The following is a 21849-nucleotide window of genomic DNA, read 5'->3' on the forward strand; positions in this document are numbered from 1 at the left end:
GTTTCCTATGATGGTGATTAAAAATGATAATAAAATGATGGTAATAATAAATATACCTATCACATAAGGTTGCTATGAGAATTCAATCAATTAATGTTTATAAAGCATTTGAAATGGTACCTGGTACAAAGTCAAAACTAGATAAGCATTTCTTAGGTAAGTCATCCTTCTTCAAATAACCCTTCCTCCTCCTCCTTTTACTCTGTCCTCTTCCTCCTTTTTCTCCTTTTGCTTCTTCTTGTCCTTCTTCATTGTCTGTTCTTTCCCTCTGTCTCTTTCTATTGAACTGAGAGATTGGTTTAGTTCTAAAAGAAGTAACCCAAACTAGATGTCCAATCAGTACTACCTCAAACAAATTAGAACTGAGATGCCATTAACTGTCTCACACTGACTAGTCCCTGGTCTAGAATCTCTGGGTATCAGGTATCATTTGATCTTACAAATCGTTTTGTATATAATGGAATGTGGTGTATGTTCTCAATAAATGCCACTGATGAGGAAGAAGGAGAAAGAGGTACAGAGGAGAAGAAAGAAGAAGAAGAGGAAGCAGGGGGAAAAGTGTTGCAATCATGCTGAGAGTGACGATGAGATCATATATGAACAGCAGTCTGTAAATGGAACCACTCTCCCTGCTGCCAATGGCCCCTTCCAAAATGCTGTGCATCTCCCCACTCTGGATCCTATTGAGTCATCTCTCCTGATTCTTACAATCTTTTCAGGACCATCCAGTCTCCATCACCACTCCCTCCTGTTACTCTGCACTGCTACTGCCACATTATTTTCCCCATAATTACTCACAGACACTACTCAACAACCTCCAGCTCCCGGGCAGCCATTCTTTCATAAAGACGCTGTCCCTCTGATTGGCCCTCCCAGCTCCCACAAGCCACTCATGGTCCTGAGTGCCTGATTGGAACAATTGACTTCTGTGTCTCCCAGTTCAGTCTCACTTCTCCTGTTAACATGAATCAATACCACTTTAAAATTTTAAAAGGAAAGTTTTAAGCAAATAGATTGCATTCCTTTTAGAATTTCTATGAATGTCATCAAGAAAAAAATGGGAAGATGATTACCATAGCCAAAGATATACCAAAGGCACTTCCATTTTCTCTGCCAAATCTTTAATCCCTAACAGAAAATATTTAAAACCACTGTCCCAAGTTTATTACAGAGTTCTTGATTAGTTGGGACATATATAGGAATTTTTTTCCTAATCACTGCTTCCCATTGTACTGTATGGAATCCTTCTTTGTGCTGGATATATAGTTCTATTAATGATGTCTTGGTCAAATTCCATTATTCAATTCTTTTCAGTTATCTAAACTTAGTGCTGTCTAGCTTCAAACCTAAATCTTCAAAGCAAGATTCTTCTCCCTGCAGAATATTCTAAAGCAGAGAGCAGGATGATTTGAAAGGGAGGAGAGACATGTCCCTTTACTCCCACTTGGGCACCAGCGCCCCCTAGTGTCAGAGACATGGAGGAAGGACAGGGAGCCAAGCTGTCCACCTTTTGCTTGGCCACCATGGACAGGGTCCCTGATCTCACTCTTGTTCCTGCTTGGTCCCTTTCTTGGAGGTCCCTACTTTCACAGTGACACCTCCATTTTATTAAGAATCCCGTCCCGCCCTGCCAGGGGCCACTCAATTTTCCTTCTGCCCCGCCAGTTATACACATTCCCAGCCCTTTTCTATGGCTTGGATTAGGGGCCACTTGGACAGATCAGTGGCTTTCACCTTTCTCTTGATCTGTAGTCCTCTTATTTGGGGCAGCACTGAACTCCCTCCAGGGACCATGGACCACTGCTCTGGGTGGGCTCACCTTGCCCACTCCCCAGACACACCAAACCAGGGAGCCGTGCTGACACAGAGGGTTCCAGCTGATTCCTTCAGCAATCTGTAGGCCAGTCCCTGTGTTCTGCATCTCTACTCCAAGAAGCCACACCCAAGAACTCCCTTCCCTGCTCTGTTTTGAGAGGGCCTCAGGCTCTCTGCAGCTTCCTCCGCTGGGGATAAGCTGGAAGTCTTCTTCTTGCAGGCAGCCCTCGTCTGTTTGGGTGATTCTAATGGGGTCCCTTCCACTTGACTTAGGGGAGTGGAAGCTCCCTCATGGGGAGGGATAACAGCTTCACACCTCAAACACTGCCCTCTCTCCAAGGAGGCCCCCTTTCATACAGTTTTTTGAGACCAAGAAGATGGGTTAGGAATTGGAGGAAACAAGGCCAATTCTTTGCCAGTGAAGCCTGTTGGGAGGTACGTGTTTCTTACTGCTGGGGAGCCCTGCTGCTTCTTTTAGAATGGATGCATTTAGCTACTTGTGTTTTCAGTTCTGCTCCTTACACCCAGTTTGGAAAACAGGAAAAAGCCCATAGGCTGACACATTTTGTGACCTTTATTCTGGGTGTTTCTAGTTTCTTTTCTCCCCAGCTATCTAGAGTTGCCTGTTATTATGCTCTGAAGGATACATTTTAAGGAGAACTACAACACAGAGGGGTGATGGAAATTTGTAAAAAGTGCTCTGTTTGGTTGGCCCTGAGTGTCACAGGTAAGAAGCAGCGTAGAAGAAAAACTAATTACAGTGCTATTTTGCGTTTAAAATTTTTATCGTCCCCCTAAAAAGAAACAAGTGGATCCTTATCTATTATTTATCTTTTAATAACTGTACCAACCTGCCCTTTCTCAAGAAGTTGCTTAATTATGAATAAGGAATTGATTTTTATGGGGCCAAGAATTGTGTGTACACATCAGAATTCATCCTGGCATCTGCTCACCCATTATTCTGGCTTATGTTCTGCCAAAGGCCTCTGAAGCTCTGTCAAGAGAACCTGCTGTAAAACATAATGACTTCAGGAATTGGGGGCATTCCAGGCACCCTGGGAGGTTAGAAGAGCTGCCTCTTAATAATAAGAGGTTCTGGCCAGAAGTGTGCTGAGCTTGAGTTAGAACTAGGGTTTTACCTTCCCCAGGGCTAAAGACCCTGTAGGGCAAAGAGCTGTGTTTGGGGAGGCACATTAATTAACTCTTTCAGCTTCTAAGGGATTGTTTGGTTCATGACTGCTGACTAAGAATCCAAATTCACTCCAAAGAGTGATTTTCCAAATCCTCGACGAATACCATTTTGATATCTGGCACAACAGAAAAAAAGACAAAGAGAACTCTGTGGGAAGTATGAGTTAGTATATCATGGCTGCCCTCAGAATAATACAATCTCAGACTGAATTAGCAGATTCCTCCCACCAACAAATATTTCTTGAGTACCTACTACATGCAGACTTTGTTCTAGACACTAAAGATACAGCAAGAAATACAGCAAAGCTTCTGACCTCATGTTCCTGACATTCAAGGGAAGAAAATAACATAATAAATAGCTAAGCAAATAGATATTTGACTTAAGGACAGAGACAGAAAAGAGAAGGAAGCAGCATGAAGGCATGGAAGAGATAGTGATGAGGGTGCTGGTTTAGTTAGGGTGGTCAGGAAAGTCTTCTCTGAAAAGCACTATTGAATGGAGTCCTATATGAGGATGATGGGAGGGGTTTCTAGTCCCGGAAGCAGAGGCGGTATGGCTAGAGGGAAATGGGCCGGGGAAGGGTGGTAGGAGACAGGCTGAGATGGGGCTGGGACCAGGTCTTATGGAAGCTTCCAGGACATTGTTAGGACTTAGATTTTCCTCTAACGGTGAAAGGGCATCTAATGGAGGGTTCAGGGTAGGGGAGCATGTTATAGAGCATTCCGGGTGAAGGCTGCGTTCGTAGGAGTAGAGGAAGCTGGACAGGAGTGGGCATGACCTCGCTGTACTCTCCCACGGCTGCAGCAGACCAGGCCTTTCTTCATTGGACTGGATACCACCATCTGAACGAAACCTGAAAAACCACAGCAGATCACAGGGGGAAGAGTAGGATGGTGGGGAAGAGGATGTAAGGAAGGAGAAGAGTTTAAATGATAGATGCATTTAGCAGAAACAGGTACAGTGAGCTGGCCTCATTCTTTATGTTTCCAGAAGGAAAGATAAAGTCTACAAGTAAAGCATCAGAGGGAGAAGGATTTCAGCTTTATATTCTATTTCAGAAATTTCCTAACTCTTAGATCTGATGGAAAATGAAATGGGATCTTTAAAAGGTAAGTTCTCTGTCACTGGAGATGCTTAAACACAGAATGAAACCATTACCTGTCAGGGTGCTATGGAGAATATTCATACACTAGACTGTTGGATAACATGGCCTTGAGGAACTTCCCGCCCCCAGAATTAATGACTCTCTATTTTCAGCATTTTCCAGAACTCTCAGGTGAGGGATAGGGGACTTGGTTTTCTGTGCTACCCAGATCCTGCCACTGAAAATGGCTGAGCAAGGGGCATTCAGCAAGCAAGGGGCAGTAAGTGGAGATGCAAGGAAGACGCTGATGATTTAGGTTGGAGCCAGGTTGATCATGACATCAAGAACAGTTACAAATTTCAGCAGGGAATAAAGTCTTTGACAGATTCCTAAGTGGCTCTGGTCCATTAAGTTCCAACTCTAAAGTGACAAAGAGAGCTCTGAGCTTAAAATTGGTTAAAAGGGAAGAAGAGTAAAACGAGGTTTGTTATGAATTATATGTGCATTTTCTTTGAAAGGAGATCTTAAATTACTTTGCAATTTAGCCTGAAAAGTCTTGTCAGAATTGAATTAGTCTGCAGGCTTTGAGAAATTTTTTCTTATACCTAATATTGGGAGGAAAGTGAATTTGAGATAGTCTTAAAGATAAAAGTCACTTGCAAATACTCTTCTTATTTCATTTTCTTTCTTCCTTTACTAAAGCAGAAACAAGAATTTGAATCCCACTACTGTGAGCCTATTTAAAAAGAGAGAGAGAGAGAGAGGGACTAATTCTCATGATCTGATGTGAACTTCAACCCGTTTCCAACTTTTAGTTGCTTTAATCCTCACTAATGAAACCTTAGCTCCAAAGAGTACTCTGATGTGTGAAACTTATAGTCATAATAGATAGAAAAAGATGGAAAAGTAGGTTAATAGTCACTAAAGATGGAAAGCTAGTTAAAATTAAAATATAGTGATTAATATGCACAAGAAAGACCAAATATTAATCCCCAAGGCTGAAATGGAGAAGGGGGTCAGGTATTCCAACCTTGACTGAGCACTCAAAATGCTTATTATTCCCTGCTTTTTTTTTCCACCATGGAGCATTCACTACGTGTCAAGTGCTGGTTAAACATTTTAATAAACATTATCTCATTTAACACTCACTGTGACTCCCTGAAGTTGGTGCTATTTTGATTTGCATTTTATAGATGAGGAAACTATGGCTTAGAGAAATTGTGGTGGTGGTTTAGTCATTAAGTCATGTCTGACTCTTGCGACCCCATGGACTGTAGTCTGCCAGGCTCTTCTGTCCATGGGATTCTCCAGGCGAGAATATTGGAGTGGGTTGCCATGACCTTCTCCAGGGGATCTTCCCAACCCAGGGATTGAATCCAGGTCTCCTGCATTGTAGGCAGATTCTTTACCAACTGAGCTACAAGGGAAGCCCCTTAGAGAAATTAAGTAACTGTGTATTTCACCTCATTTAATCCTTCTAACAATCTAATGAAGCATGTACTTGCATTTTGGGCATAAACAGACTCAGGGATGGTAAATTAGTTGCCCCAAGTAACTCTTCCTGGAATGGTAGGCACTCAGCTCAGGTCTCACTAGTAGGCACTCAGCTCAGGTCTCATTAGTGAAAGCCCATTTACAATACAATAGAAAGTGGAAGCAGTTGGATTCATTGCCTGAATGCGTGCACAGATAAATAACTCAACAAACATTCCACCTTCATAGGATGGAGGCAAGGACTACTCTGAAGATTTTTAGACTTCTAGTGCTTCCCTGGTGGCTCAGCTGGTAAAGAACCCACCTGCCAGTGTAGAAGATTCAAGACAGGCGGGTTTGATCCTGGGGTCGGCAAAATCCCCTGGAGAAGGATGTGGCGACCCACTCCAGTTTTCTTGCTTGGAAATTTCATGGACAGAGGAGCCCAGTGGGCTACGGTCCATAGGGTCGCAAAGAGTCAGACAGGACTGAGCACACACGCACACACGGCATGGTGCTAATTTGTAATAAAAGAAATTGCATTAGTGAACACAATCGTTTTGATATGAGCGGTTTTGCTGACTGCCAATGCTGCTTACAGGCCAGGACTTCTTCGTGGAGGCCTCTTCTGCATTTGGAAATGAGCTTGTTATGAAACTACATCCACTTTGAGTCTTTTGGTGTCCATGCCAGCACCAGCTCAAGTTTCACATCATCTCCCACAGTTGTGCACCCTGTGTGACTACTGTCTCTTTATAGCAATTATCTGTGTTACAGTGTCTTCATCTAAAAAGTGGTGATAACAATTGTGCCTCTTTCACAGAGTGGAGATTCATTGGGTTAATATACGTACAGTGCTTCTACTAAGAACATAGAAAGCACTCCATAAATGATAGCTGTTATTAACTGTTGTTACTGTTATTTGTATTAATATTATTGTTAGAGTGATTACTCTGTTTTTCACCATTTTCTCAAAAGAAGTCAATAAAAACTGAACTTTATTTCTAAAAATATAGCGCATTTAGAATTCCAATTAATGTGTCAGAACATTTCAAGACTCTTTTGAGGTGGAATGAGTAATACATTTAGAGTTAGATCAAATGCTGAATTCATCTTTTTCTTAATGAGGCTTGTAAAGCAGAAGATTTCTGGGATAGTATCAAAGAAGGAGATGCATGTAAATTGCTAACAATAGTTAAGACCAAAAGATCCATGGTTGTCTTGCAAATCCAACAGAGCTGAGCTTCTAGTAGCCAAGGTAGACATACCACAGAAATCTCATTGCTAAGTCTGTTAGCCACTCAGTCGTGTCCGAATCTTTGTGACCCATGGACTGTAGCCTATCAGGCTCCTCTGGCCATAGAATTTTCCTGGCAAGAATACCCGAGTGGGTTGCCATTTCCTCCTCCAGGGGATCTTCCCAACCCAGGGACTCAACCTGTGTTTCCTGTATTGAAGGCAGATTCTTTACCTCATTGCTATATGTAAAGCAGGAAAAAAAAAAAAATCATGAATAGAAAGTATCTAATAAAGTTGTGTGGAATTGCTGATCAGCAACAATCAAGGAAAAGTCATGAAACCTATGGCATTTGCTTTCATGGCAATCATCAATCCACAGCTCACTGCAAGCCACATAGAGATGAAAAGAATTCAAAAACAGGCACTTTCTTGCATTGGAGCCTGCAGTGCTTCAAAAATGTGTGCTGAGGACAGAGATGAGGGGCTGAATGAAATGCTAGCTGCCTCTGGTTGGGTCAAAGGACTTTTCATAGATAAGGTCCTATGAAAAGCTTTCCTAATCTGGGCACATTTCATTCCTGTGTATAACAAACTCACTCAGATTGTAAAGAGCTTTCTGAGACAGCCTGATGGAGTTTCACCTGGTGACAAGCCAACTCCTAGAAAATATTTGCACTGATCAACTCATATCCCCAGATCCTTCTCCTGTTCTTCTATTTATTAGCAATTAAGTGAGCATCTGCATCCCAAATCGCAACTTAATTGAGAATCTGCATCCATCGTTTTAGAGTTGCAGATAATTTCACTTGAGCACAAATTTATCTTTCGAGGCAAAGCACAGTTATCTTCTTAAACTAATGCATTTTACCAAAGCAGTTGCCTCTCCTCTACAGATTTTGATTTTGTGTTTGAGGCATGGGAGCTGTGGACCAATAAATCTTACCAAAGAGGGTTTTCTTTTCACATAATGCCTTTAAATTACATTTTATGTGTGTAGCAGTTGCTGTAAAGTATATATTGCAGAATGCAATGTTCCACAGTAGAGTCATCTCTGATACTGCATCTTCAGGACACAGCTTTGTCTGGGACAAGGATGTAGACTTTATAGTATATTTGAATCTCTAAGCCAATACAACTTGTACAAATTGAGAGATTTCTAACTCAGGTAATTAATAGGTCTATCCCACCCATGTAATAAAGGTAGTTGCTAAGACTTGGAGTCAGATGCCAAGCACCAGGATGAACACTTCATTTACCAAGGTCATTGATCAGCTGTGAAGCTCCTAGGGCTAGGACCTTGGGCCCTGAAACAGTCTGAAGATTCAAGAAGATGGTTTTTGCACATGTCAGAAGATAACAGGCTTCCCTGGTGGCTCAGACAGTGAAGAATCTGCCTGCAGTGTGGGAGACTTGGGTTTGATTGTTGGGTTGGGAAGATTCCCTAGACAAGGAAATGGCAACCCACCCCAATATTCTTGTCTGGAGAATTCCATGGACAGAGGAACCTGGTGGGCTACAGTCCATGGGGTCGTAAAGAGTCAGACATGACTGAGCAACATACACTTACTTTCACTTCAAGTAGACAAAAGCTCAGAAGCTGGGGGAAATGTAGGCTGGAAGACTCAGTTGAGGATTGGGGTGGAGACAGGTCAGTGCAATGCTTCAAGTTAGAATCAGGTGAGCAAGCCACAGTGAATATATAAACAACAATCAACGCAGCCAGGGAATTAATGATCAAAGGAGACCAGGGATGGCTGTGAAGCCGCATAAATGCACGCTCGCACTTTTCTGGAAGGAGAGTCCTTAACTTTCATACATCTTCTTCATTTAGTCCATGACCTCAAAAAGGTTACACATCACTGCAGTGGGGATATGCAAATACTAATGGCAGACCAAGGAGGGAGTGGTCAGAAACTGAGGCCAACAGTAACTGCAGAAGGTAAGATCAGAGAATCAGCTAACCCAAGCAAGGCACAGGGAATAGGAGTGGGATCATGGGGGAAACCCTGTGTTTAAGCCATGGCCTTTTGCACACTCTCTGCTCTGGTAGGGATCTTACATGGCTGCTGTGGGCTAGCAGGCAATGGGAGAACATGAGTAAATAATGACATCTAAGTATCTCTGCAGAGAGAGGTGAGGTTTTGAGAGTTGTATTTACAGGGGAATAAATGACAGAGGAAGTATAGCAGATAACACCGTGAAGCATAAATTAACCATGGCTTGAATCAATCCTCTCTGTTCATGGTCTGCTGCTGCTGCTGCTAAGTCGCTTCAGTCGTGTCCAACTCTGTGAGACCCCATGGACTGCAACCTACCAGGCTTCTCCGTCCATGGGATTCTCCAGGCAAGAACACTGGAGTGGGTTGCCATTTCCTTCTCCAAGGCATGAAAGTGGAAAGTGAAAGTGAAGTCGCTCAGTTGTGTCTGACTCTTAGCGACCCCATGGACTGCAGCCTACCAGGCTCCTCCATCCATGGGATTTTCCAGGCAACAGTACTGGAGTGGGGTGCCATTGCCTTCTCCGGTTCCGGTTCATGGTCTAGCTTATGTCAATTTCATTGATTCAAAACATCCAAAGTCACATGCCTGAACTTACTATCACCACCACCACCAGGGCTTGACTCTCCACAGGTCTATCAGAATGTGTGAGACACAACAGCTCCCAGGCTTTGTTTACTGCACCCAGGGCAAGATCTCCAAAAGACCCAATGTCTTTATTTATATGTCATGAGAACCCACGGGAGAAACGGAATTGGGAGAGAAATGTGCCTTGATGGCTTAGTTGTGAAATAAGTAACATGCTGGTAACAAAATGCATTTGGGTTGCAGCTGTCTGTTTCTGAGATGGGTTAAAAACTAGTGAATTGTTCATACTGTTTGTAAGGGAAGAAACTGGTAGCCAGTGTGGGTCAGAAAGAGGAGCTGGTACAAGGTGCAGGAGGTGGGGCTCCTCTTAATTTGAAGGGCAAGTGGCAGGTGGTGAAGGCTGCTTTTGAATAATTCCCACTTGCTCCTTTTATGGAAGGGAGCTCTTTCTTTCTCTGTCTGTCTCTTTCTCCAGTTTTTTGCCGTTGTTGTTGTATTTCTTTGGTCAGCTCTCTTGCATTATCATCCTACCCACCACTTACTGAGTATGCTACCGGCTAGTGTTGAACTTAAGTGGGACTAAGGGGATATAGAAATCACCAAGTCTTTGAGAAAAAGGGCAGAATTATACCTCACTGTCTCCTCTGGATTAAATCTATTCACTAGATTTTTATTCAAACCTATCCCGACTTTTTTGGAAAACCCAATTTTAAAAAAAATGCTTTAGGGCTTTTATTAGAAAGCATCCAAATGGAAACAGAAATGAGTGAGTGATAGGAGAGGAGAATGGCATTTAGATGAAAACAATAGAGGACTGTGCTGCAGTCATACCCATCGTGTGTGTGTGTGTGTGTGTGTGTGTGTGTTAGAGAGAGAGAGACTCTTAAAAATTTTGTTCTGAGAAATAGCAAAATCCATGGTTTTGTATGTGAAAAACCTGCTTTATCACTTAATGCTAATGAAACATTATCAGGAGGAGGTCATTGCATAATTAGAGATTACAGCACCACGGATGCATATGGGATGTGATAGTGAGGCCCTAGGTAGCTTCATCACAGGAAGAGTATGATAATCCCCACAGGCCTGATGCCAGAATTTGGGGACTGTAATGAAATGGAAAGTCTCAGGGAACTGGACAAGTGCCTCTGCCATCTTCTGCCCTAGAACTGCCTGACAGTTTAGGCCCTGGCACCAACCAGTCTGTGTAGGTGACACTGGACAGGAAAGAGAACATTGCTTCTATTAAATTATTTACTTTTAAAATGCCCTGCCTTCAAACTTCTGGATTTAAAAAAAGAACTCAATAAATTACCAAAATGATGACAGAAAAAAAAAAACAAACAAAACTTCTTTCTCTTCTAACCATAACAAAATAAACCAGCAAGATACACAAAGGCAGTTTGTTGGTCAGTTGAGTGATCAGTCCGTGCAAAGCCAACATAATTTTAGAGTCTTAAATACTGAATTTAGAAAGCATAGGTGGTCTGCTCCTGCAAAATGTTCTGTGTTAACATTCTCTTGGACTTTGTGCTTTCCACATTGCAATGCTAATAGCTGCCATTTATTGAAGGCCTCTTGCAAGCCAGAACTGTGATCAGCATTTTGTATATGTTATTTGTAATCGTTACAATAGCCCCACGAGTTTGAGGAAACTTGAGGAGATAGTGAAGGACAGGGAAGCCTGGCGTGCTGCAGTCCATGAGGTTGCAAAGAGTGGGACATGACTTAGGAGCGGATGACAACAATAGCCCCACAGGAGAGATAATGTTATCTACATATTACAAGGAGAAATTGAGGACATTGAGGAAGGTTAAGCTACATGTCCTTACACATGGCTAGTAAGTGGTAGGACCTGTATTAGAACCTGTTTCTAAACCTCCTGGGTTGCCCCCTCTCTCCCTGACCACCCCCAGTAAACTGCAGGCAAATTTGTGCATCACTAAAAGGTTAGTTTTATGTGGTGATCCCAATAGGTAAGTTCTTCCCTTAAGTAATCTTTACAGGTGAAGTGATACCTTTAAAGCATCTGTATATTTCTTTAATTCTTTCTTTGTATGTCTACTTAATAGCAAACCAGCAAAAAAAAAAAAAAAAAAGCCCAAAGGGATATTGAAACTGAAGAACTTATACAGTCAACTGTTCTCCAGTCCTTCCCAAAGGCTTAAGAAAATGTTTTTGTTTGAAGGGTAGATGTTTTGCCTGTTATCTGGCAGGAAGTAGCATATCTGTCCTTGGCTGCTACTAAATTTTCTGGATAATCAAAACATTATTTTTCTATCAGAATGCAATGTCATACCAAATGGAGACTCTTCTGGGTGCAAAATGAAGGAAGCCGACCTACCAAGGCAAACGTGAAAACAGGTGTCATCCAGAAATGTGAGCCTTGATGAGTTCTCTTTGAACACATGACTTGTGCTTTAAAACACACAACAATTGGGGCAGTGGTTTCTTGTGACCTAAGCACACAGAAAAAGGTAGACCTGATCCTTTTGCAGACCCAAGAGTCTCCCAATAGAATCTTACATCTTTGGCTTCAGAGGTGGTTCAACAAAATTCAATACATTTATTAATGAGAAATTAATTATACTCAGATGCATTTCATGCCAAACGGTGATTCCTTCTCCACTGACAACTGTTATCAAATTATCTGCCTGAGGCTACCAAATCCAGGAGAAGTACTGACTTCTTGTGAAGAAGATGATTGTCTTCCTTCTTTATTGCTGCTTAAATTCCCTTTCCTGCATCAGAATTTGAATCAGCATGTCCTTCCTTTTCGCCTAGTTTAATGAAAATTAAGTTGTTAGAGTTACCTTCCTCTTGAGACTCTCAAGTAAGATATAATGCAATGTCATGAATAAACTGATTAGGTTGGTTTAGATGAAGTGTAGAAATGTCAGTCAGTTCAGTCGCTCAGTCGTGTCCGACTCTTTGTGACCCTGTGGACTACAGCATGCAAGGTCTCCCTGTCCATCAACAACTCCCAGAGCTTACTCAAACTCATGTCAATTGAGTCAGTGATGCCATCCAACCATGTCATCCTCTGTCATCCCCTCCTCCTCCCACCTTCAATCTTTCCCAGCACCAGGGTCTTTTCAAATGAGTCAGTTCTTCGCATCAGGGGGCCAAAGTTTTGGAGCTTCAGCTTCAGCTTCAGCTTCAGCTTCAGTCCTTGATTTCCTTTAGAATTTCCTGGTTTGATCTCCTTGCAGTCCAAGGGACACTCAAGAGTCTTCTCCAACACCCAGTTCAAAATCATCAATTCTTCAGTGCTCAGCTTTCTTTAGAGTCCAACTCTCACATCCATACATGACCACTGGAAAAACCATAGCTTTGACTAGACTGACATTTGTTGGCAAAGTAACATCTCTGCTTTTTAATGTGCTGTCTAGGTTGGTCACAGGTTTTCTTCCAAGGAGCAAACATCTTTTAATTTCATGGCTGCAGTTACCATCTGCAGTGAATTTGGAGCCCAAGAAAATAAAGTCTGTCACTGGTTCCATTGTTTCTCCATCTTATTTGCCATGAAGTGATGGGACCAGATGCCATGATCTTAGTTTTCTGAATGTTGAGCTTTAAGCCAACTTTTTCACTCTCTTCTTTCACTTTCATCAAGAGGCTCTTTAGTTCCTCTTCACTGTCTGCCATAAGGGTGGTTTCATCTGCATATCTGAGGTTATTGATATTTCTCCCGGCAATCTTGATTCCAGCTTGTGCTTCTTTCAGCCCAGCATTTCACATGATGTACTCTGCATATAAGTTAAATAAGCGAGTGACAATATATAGCTTTGACGTACTCCTTTTCCTATTTGGAACCAGTCTGTTGTTCCATGTCTAGTTCTAACTCTTGCTTCTTGACCTGCATACAAATTTCTCTGGAGTCAGGTCAGGTGGTCTGGTATTCCCATCTCTTTCAGAATTTTCCACAGTTTATTGTGATCCACACAGTCAAAGGCTTTGGAATAGTCAATAAAGCAAAAGTAGATGTTTTTCTGGAACTCTCTTGCTTTTTTGATGATCCAATGGATGTTGGCAATTTGATCTCTGGTTCCTCTGCCTTTCCTAAATCCAGCTTGAATATCTAGAAGTTCATGGTTCACATACTATTGAAGTCTGGCTTGGAGAATTTTGAGCATTACTTTATAGCATGTGACATGAGTGCAATTGTATGGTAGTTTGAGAATGCTTTGGAATTGCTGTTCTTTGGAATCGGAATGAAAACGGACTTTTTCCAGTCCTGTGGCCACTGCTGAGTTTTCCAAATTTGCTGGCATATTGAGTGTACCACTTTCACAGCATTATCTTTCAGGATTTGAAATAGCTCAACTGGAATTTCATCACCTCCACTAGCTTTGTTCGTAATGATGCTTCCTAAGGCCCACTTGACTTCGCATTCCAGGATGTCTGGCTCTAGGTGAGTGATCATACCATCGTGATTATTTGGGTCATGAAGATCTTTTTTGTATAGTTCTTCTGTGTATTCTTGCCACCTCTTCTTAATATCTTCTGCTTCTGTTAGGTCTGTACCATTTCTGTCCTTTATTGTACCCATCTTTTCATGAAATGTCCCCCTGGTATCTCTAATATTCTTGAAGCGATCTCTAGTCTTTCCCATTGTATTGTTTTCCTCTATTTCTTTGCACTGATCACTGAGGAAGGCTTTCTTATCTTTCCTTGCTATTCTTTGGAACTCTGCATTCAAATGGGTATATCTTTCCTTTTCTCCTTCGCTTTTTGCTTCTCTTGTTTTCACAGCTATTTGTAAGGCCTCCTCACACAGCCATTTTGCCTTTCTTTTTCTTGGGGATGGTCTTGATCACTTGTCTCCTGTATAATGTTACGAACCTCCATCCATAGTTCTTCAGGCACTCTGTCTATCAGATCTAATCCCTTGAATCTACTTGTTACTTCCACTGTATAATCGTAAGGGATTTGATTTAGGTCATACCTGAATGGTCTAGTGGTTTTCCTTACTTTCTTCAATTTAAGTCTGAATTTGGCAATAAGAGTTTCATGATCTGAGCCACAGTCAGCTTCCAGTCTTATTTTTGCTGTATAGAGCTTCTTCATCTTTGACTGCAAAGAATATAATCAATCTGATTTTGGTATTGACATTTGGTGATGTCCATGTGTAGAGTCTTCTCTTGTGTTGTTGGAAGATGTGTTTGCTATGATCAGTGTGTTCTCTTTGCCAAACTTTACTAGCGTTTGCCCTGCTTCATTCTATACCCCAAGGCCAAATTTGCCTGTTACTTCAGGTATCTCTTGACTTCCTACTTTTGCATTCCAGTCCCCTATAATGAAAAGGGCATCTTTTTTTTTAGGGGGGGGGGTGTTAGTTCTATAAGGTCTTATAGGTCTTTATAGAACCGTTCAACTTCGGCTTCTTCAGCATTACTGGTCAGGGAATAGACTTGGATTACTGTGATATTGAACAGTTTGCCTTGGAAATGAGCAGAGATCATTTTGTCATTTTTGAGATTGCATCCAAGTACTGCATTTCAGACTCTTTTGTTGACTATGATGGCTACTTCCTTTCTTCTAAGGGATTCTTGCCCACAGTAGTAGATATAATGGTCATCTGAGTTAAATTCACCCATTCCTGTCCATTTTAGTTTGCTGATTCCTAAAACACCAATGTTCACTCTTGCCACCTCCCGTTCGATCACTTCCAATTTGTCTTGATTCACAGAGTGGTGCTGCAACTGTGTGGCACTGGAGCGGTGGCTGCGTGGTGTGAAGAGATACCCCACATCCAAGGGCAGAGAAGCCCCAGCAAGATGGTAGGCACTGGAGTGGTGGCTGTGCGGCGATGGAACAACTTTGAGGGGATACCCCACATCCAAGGGCAAAGGAGAAGCCCCAGCAAGATGGTAGGAGGGGTGAAATCAGGACCCAGAGACTCCACAGAGACTGAGACAACTGTGTTTGAGTGTCTCCTGAAGAGGTAGGGGTCAGCAGTGGACTGCTGCAGGGTCAGGGGCTCTGGGTGCAGTAGACCTGGGTATGGCATAAGCCCTCTTGGAGGAGGTTGCCATTAACCCCACCACAGAGCTGCCAGAACTTACACAGGACTGGGGAAACCGACTCTGGAGAGCAGAGACAGGACCTTGTGTGCATCAGCACCCTGGAGAAAGGAGCAGTGACCCCACAAGAGACTGACCCAGACTTGCCCATGAGTGTCCAGGAGTCTCCAGTGGAGGCGTGGGTCAGTGGTGGCCTGCTACAGGGTTGGGGGCACTGAGTGTGGCAGTGTGTGCATGCGACCTTTTGAAGGAGGTCGCCATTATCTTCATTATCTCCACCATAGTTTGGCCTCAGGTCAAATAACAGGGAGGGAACACAGCCCCGCCCATTGACAGAAAATTGGATTAAAGATTTACTGAGCATGCCCGGGCTTCCCTGGTAGCTCAGGGATTAAAGAGTCCCCTACAATGCAGGAGACCTGGGTTAGAGAATAGGATCCAGTTTCTCTCTCAGTCAGTCTCTCCCATCAGGAAGCTTCCATAAGCCTCTCATCCTTCTCCATCAGAGGGCAGACAGACTGAAAACCACAATCACAGGAAACTAACCAATCTGATTACATGGACCACAGCCTTGTCTAATTCAGTGAAACTATGAGCCATGCTGTGTAGGGACACCCAAGATGGACAGGTCATGGTGGAGAGTTCTGACAAAACGTGGTCCACTGGAGAAGGGAATGGCAAACCACTTCTGTATTCTTGCCTTGAGAACCCCATGAACAGTATGAGAACCCCCAAAAGCTAGGACACTGAAAGATAAATTCCCCAGGTCGGTAGGTGCCCAATATGCTACTCGAGATCAGTGGAGAAATAACTCCAGAAAGAATGAAGAGTTGGAGCCAAAGCAAAAACAACACCCAGTTGTGGATGTAGAAATAAGAGGGGGATGTAAATCATAAGCACTAAAGATTTTTCTGGAGAGACTCTATCCAATCATTTTCTAATCCCAAATTCGGGCTTATTTTGTGTAACAGTTGCTTGGTTGACTTGAACGGGAAACAAAGTTGACAGCAGAAAGGAGAGAGATGGACATACTGCTTGCTGCTCAGTGGATTCTAATATGCTTCCTTGTCTTCTAATAAAAATGAAACAACCCCTTGTGACTGGGCTTAAAGGGGGAAATGTTTTTGTTTTGCAGTCATTTCCAGGAATAGGATGAGATGGAGCCTTTTTACAATATGTTTCCGATAGCCCAGGGCAAAAAACTTTCTCCTTGGGCTTCTCTGCGTCTTCTGAGTGATGGGAGAAAACAAACCATTGCACAACATAGTTTAACCAAGTTTAGATGAAATATAATTTTGGTAGTGAAATATACACTCTAAAACTTTAGGGCCCAACAGCCAAAAAATATATGCAATAACTTTTCTTTAAGGGATTTGAACACTATGAGAGATAAAGCACATAATATAAGTCGTATTCTCTTTTCAACACACATGCACACTCAGAGACATAAGTAACCACACTCTCCTGCCCACCCATCCTACTTGCACACCTGAAACATCTCATCAGATGTTAGAGTTTTTTGGAGTAAAGGATTTTGTTTTTGAAGGATGTTTGTGCTGTGCTCAAAGCTCCTTTATCTGTAGTCTTAGAGACCTCAGCTTTTGAGGTTTTATTATTTCCATAAATTACCCACAGTCGGTATCACTCTTCTCTTTCCTTATAGTTAAGTGCTCCCTGTTGAGTTATCTGATTGCGTCCATCAAGAACACGGTCTATGTTCTTGATCACTAAATGATGTGACATCACACTTAGGGAATATGAAAAACTCATTCAAAACTCAGCACACAGATGCTCCCCCATAATAAACAGAGTCTTGAACATATGTCAAGGCATATCTTTCTTTGTTAGCTTCCTCTTCACTCTCCTTCTTAATGCTTAGCAAATAGAAATTGCCAGAAAATTAAGCACGGGCCTATGAAAGATGTTATTAATTTCAGAACTGAGTTGAAAGAAAACAAAACTTAAACTGTTTTATACTTATTGGCTGAGATGAGAGCACATTGGTTCCTACAGTCCCCAATTTAGAGATTCCTCAACCCTTTAAGGGAGGTGTGTTGCTAAAAGCAGCAGAAAACTGCTTCAATTAACTCTAATCATCACCATCATTAAGCAGTTCTATTTAGAGTGCCATATTAGATACCAGGGAGTCAAAAACAAATAACAAGCGCTGCTCTCCCTAGAACCCCGGTGTTGAGAGCTAATAGCAAATGGTTTGATTTTAACTCAGGGGCCACAGATAAAAGGCTCCATTCTTGCTTACCAATTCCCTGAACTCTCCAGTTCCCTGGTAAATTTCTTTTGCACACACTCTTACACTTTTTTATTTTTTTTTTTTAATGGTAATGTTAGCAGGAAAAATCCACTCCATTGTAAGGGGCACATTATTCTGAGAGCATAGATTTCCTCACAAATACCAGCATCACTTCCACTGCTCTGTAATAAGTGACTGCAGCTGTTGCCATGGTGATTTTCATTTTAAAAAATACTGTATCCACACAAAGACAGGCAACACAGCTGTTTCCAGGAGGCATCCTAAAACACGCCCAGATGGAATGATGCTACTGCCTTTCGCCAGAATGAGAGGGACATGTGTACAAGTCCAAACAGAACTAAAGATGGGGCTGTGGCTCTGACTCCATAAGGGTTTATTGGAGGGTGACTTAGAGCTGTGCGAGTTCAACTTATCCCCAGTTTTCCCAGGCAGATACTTAGCACTAGGTCATTGTTATTAAAATAATTTTCTCCAGTAGCTGCCTTAAAAAAGAGAGCCTCATCCCCCAAATCTCCATGCTACTCCCAGAACATTCCAGAAGCAAACTCTACTGATAGCACTCGCTCAGGACTTATCTGAAGTTCCATAGACCACACCTATGTGTTATTAAAATGCTGCAAGGGAGTCAATGCAATGTATTTTAAATAATTCCCCAATTTCCATTTGGGGAGACCGCACAGCCTGTTGCTGTCCTGGTCTTTCAAAAGGGAAAAAAGTTTGGTTTTCTCTGTGTGGGGTGCAGTAGGCATCAATGAAGACAAATATAAAAAACAGTTGATACCTGGGGAGTTGCCGTATTCTTTAACAATGACATTATGGTTCTCAAGGGGCAGGACACTTTTGCTGTTTTGTTGCCTTGATTTGCATGGCAAACCAGAGGCTGAGAATGATGGGCTGTGCCTAGTCACTCTGTCATGTCTGAATCTTTGTGGTGTCATGGACAGTAGCCTATCAGACTCCTTTGTCCACAGGGATTCTCCAGGGAAGAATACTGGAGTGAGCTGCCATTTCCTCTCCATGGGATCTTCCCAACACAGAGATTGAACCCAGTTCTTCCACACTGCAGGCTGATTCTTTATTGACTGAGCCACTGGAGAATGATGTGAGTAGCTTCAATATGTTGGTGGCCTCGGGACTTCCCTGGTTCCAGTGGTTAAGAATCCTCCTTGCAATGCAAGGGATGTAGGTGCGATCCCAGGTCAGGTTAACTAAGATCCCACATGCCCCTGAACAACTAAGCCTGCGTGCCACAACTACTGAGCCAATGAGCCATAACTAGGGAGTCTACGCATTGCAACAAAAGATCCTGAAGGATGCCACTAAGATCCAACACAGCCGAATAAATAAATACATTTAAAAAATGTTGGCAGCCTCAATCCCCCATTCTAAACAAAATTTGAACTAATTCTCTAATTCTCCCTTTGTAAAGCTGAAGGGATAGTTCTTGCTGTCACACAAGACAGGAGTGGGATTGAGCAGCAAAGTGGGAAAAGAAAGTCTACCATATGCCTCATGGGAAAAGGGTTTGAAAAGAAATTTTCTCATACTATGATTTATCTTGTAAAAACATAGCTATGTTTCTGGAATTCTCTGTATTTTATCAAACAATCAGTTATAGCTATTTTGTTATTATTAAGATCATTGAATTATAAGTATATATTATATGGTATAAGTCACCAAATGCCCAGAATCTAATAATAAAAGGATTTTACTTGGAAAGCACAAGTGGTCTTTTTATTCTTTGAGGAGAGCCTTTATTTGCAAAGAAATAATGGCTGTGCTTAACATCTGAGTAATCAGCAATCTTTGTGGTGGTAGTGGTTATTAAACATAAGGTTGAGATGTGACCCACAAATAATCCACGGGAAGCTGTGGGGCTTTATGAGCTAAACAATTGCCTGTGTTTGGTCCTGACTTGGCACTGACACTCTCTGTGACCTAGCAAAATACCACTTCTTTCCTTTGTGCTATTGCAATGCAAACGATGCTGAGGCTGACCACAGACTAGGCTTGGAGGCAAAAGGAATCCACGTTACTTCACAGTGCCCTGAAATATTCAATGTCATCCATAATAAAATATATAATAAAATGGAAATAAAACAAACTCCTGTGGTTCCTTGAGACCTGTAAGAAATCAAAATATTTCATTTGTCTTCTCATTATATTGCAAATTAGGAAATCAGTGGTTCTCTTCATTCTTTTCTTTTTTAAAAAACCTCAGAAATCAAAGGAAATATGGAGAATGAAGTCACTCATCCAGAGTTTAGCAAGTAATAACTGTTCTAACTATGGTTTTCTTGGCTTCTTACCTATATCCCTAGTGCTGCCTGCAGATATTCTGCTGCTCTGAAAAGTAACTAAAACAGAGAAGTTTCCTCTAGACAGATTAGAATTCTTTAAGCATGCAAAAAATAAACAAAAGTAGAACTCATTAATTTATCAGATTTAAATATTAACATTGGTAAGTCAATCCTTAACGCTAATAAATGTTATTAGCTTTTTAATATTAATGAGGAACAGAGGTTGGTGACATTCTTGTTCCTCAGTGGATTTGAGAGGACTGTCCCAAAACTCAACTCTCAGTAAATCAGAAAAACTGATCAGTATGAAGTCACTCAAGTTGACCAGCAACCATGGATAAGGAAAGAATTGGGAAATTATTTCATAGTCATTGCGAGGAGCTAAGGTAATGAAATATGGGCGATACAGAATGTTAAATAGACCAGAAGGGTGAAATATATATACATACATATATATACACATACATATATATATATATATTTTTTTTTTTTTTTTTTTTTAACAAATGCTTTCAAATACTTCAAACCGTCTTTTTTCACTGTGCCCAGGGCTGAGAGAAGAGACCCACTGGGCTGTGTTTCTAGCTCTTGGCAGGGCTTGCTGAAGATCAGAAAACAGTACGGGGAGGAAGCTCTGTGTGATTTATTTTAACTGGGTATAAGAAAGCGAGGATTGGAGATGTAAGTGGAAATGATGCCAGTGTATTTAACCACACATTTCATTTCCCTTAGACCTGGGGAAGCTAGAGGGAGACAGTCTATCTTTCAAAATTTCTTCTCTTTAATTAAATTCCAATATGATTATTTCTATTGGTTTTCATGCTTATTCATTCAGCGAATATTTGCTGAGTGCCTACTAAGTGCCTGGCACTATTGTAGATGATGGTGATATGTCGGTCAATATAAGTGAGGGGGGGGTGGTGCATGGGGAGGCAAAGAGACAATAAATACGAAAACCAACAATCAATCTTTTGAGATTGGAAATGATCTGTTACCCTCCCCAAACAGATTTGAAATAATTCAAAATTTAAAATTATAAAGTGACTTCAGAGACAATATCTTATCTGAGTTTCTTCATATTCCAATGAAATGCTTTGTCATGAAAGCTCCATTATGTAGATTTAGGGGTTGAAATTAAGCAAAGTTAAGTGACTCAGCTGAATTCTTTTAAACGGTGAATATTGCTGGGGAAGGGGATGAGGGTGGGAGGTGGAGGCAAGGATAGGTTGGAAGCCTGGGATTGACATGTACCCATCGCTATATTAAAAAGAGATTACCAACAAGGATCTCAGTATTTTGAAGTAATCTAAATGGGAAAATAACAAACCTAGACAGCGTATTAAAAAGCAGAGACATCACTTTGCCTGAAAAAGTCCCTAGAGTTAAAGCTATGGTTTTTTCAGTAGTCATGTACGAATGTGAGAGTTGGACCATAAAGAAGGCTGAGTGCTGAAGAATTGATGCTTTTGAATTGTGGTGCTGGAGAAGACTCTTGAGAGTCCCTAGGACTGCAAGGAGATCAAACCAGTAAATCCCAAAGGAAATCAAGGACTGATGCTGAAGCTGAAGCTCCAAAACTTTGGCCACCTGATGCAAAAGGCCAACTCTTTGGAAAAGACCCTGATCCTGGGAAAAATTGAAGGCAAAAGGAGAAGAGGGTGACAGAGGATGAGATGGTTTGATGGCATCACTGACTCAATGGACACGAGCTTGAGCGAGCTCAGGGAGATGGTGAAGGAGACGGAACGATGGTGTGCTGTAGTCCATGAGGTTGCAAAGAGGCAGACACGACTTAGGGACTAAACAACAACAAATGGGGAAAGAATTGAAAAAGAATAGATACACGTGTGTATAGCTGAATCACT

The 21849-nt window shown here is 41.8% G+C and overlaps 1 protein-coding gene across 4 annotated transcripts in view; it reads right to left on the reverse strand.

Moving 5' to 3' along the window:
• Positions 1–21849, reverse strand: part of SLC9A9 (solute carrier family 9 member A9) — a 660343-nt gene that overhangs the window by 353487 nt on the left and 285007 nt on the right. The window lies entirely within an intron of this gene.

The sequence above is a fragment of the Bos grunniens genome, chromosome 1, assembly GCF_055505025.1.
Source record: "Bos grunniens cultivar Pamir isolate PY7600 chromosome 1, Bosgru_T2T1.0, whole genome shotgun sequence".
NCBI classification, from domain to species: domain Eukaryota; kingdom Metazoa; phylum Chordata; class Mammalia; order Artiodactyla; family Bovidae; genus Bos; species Bos grunniens.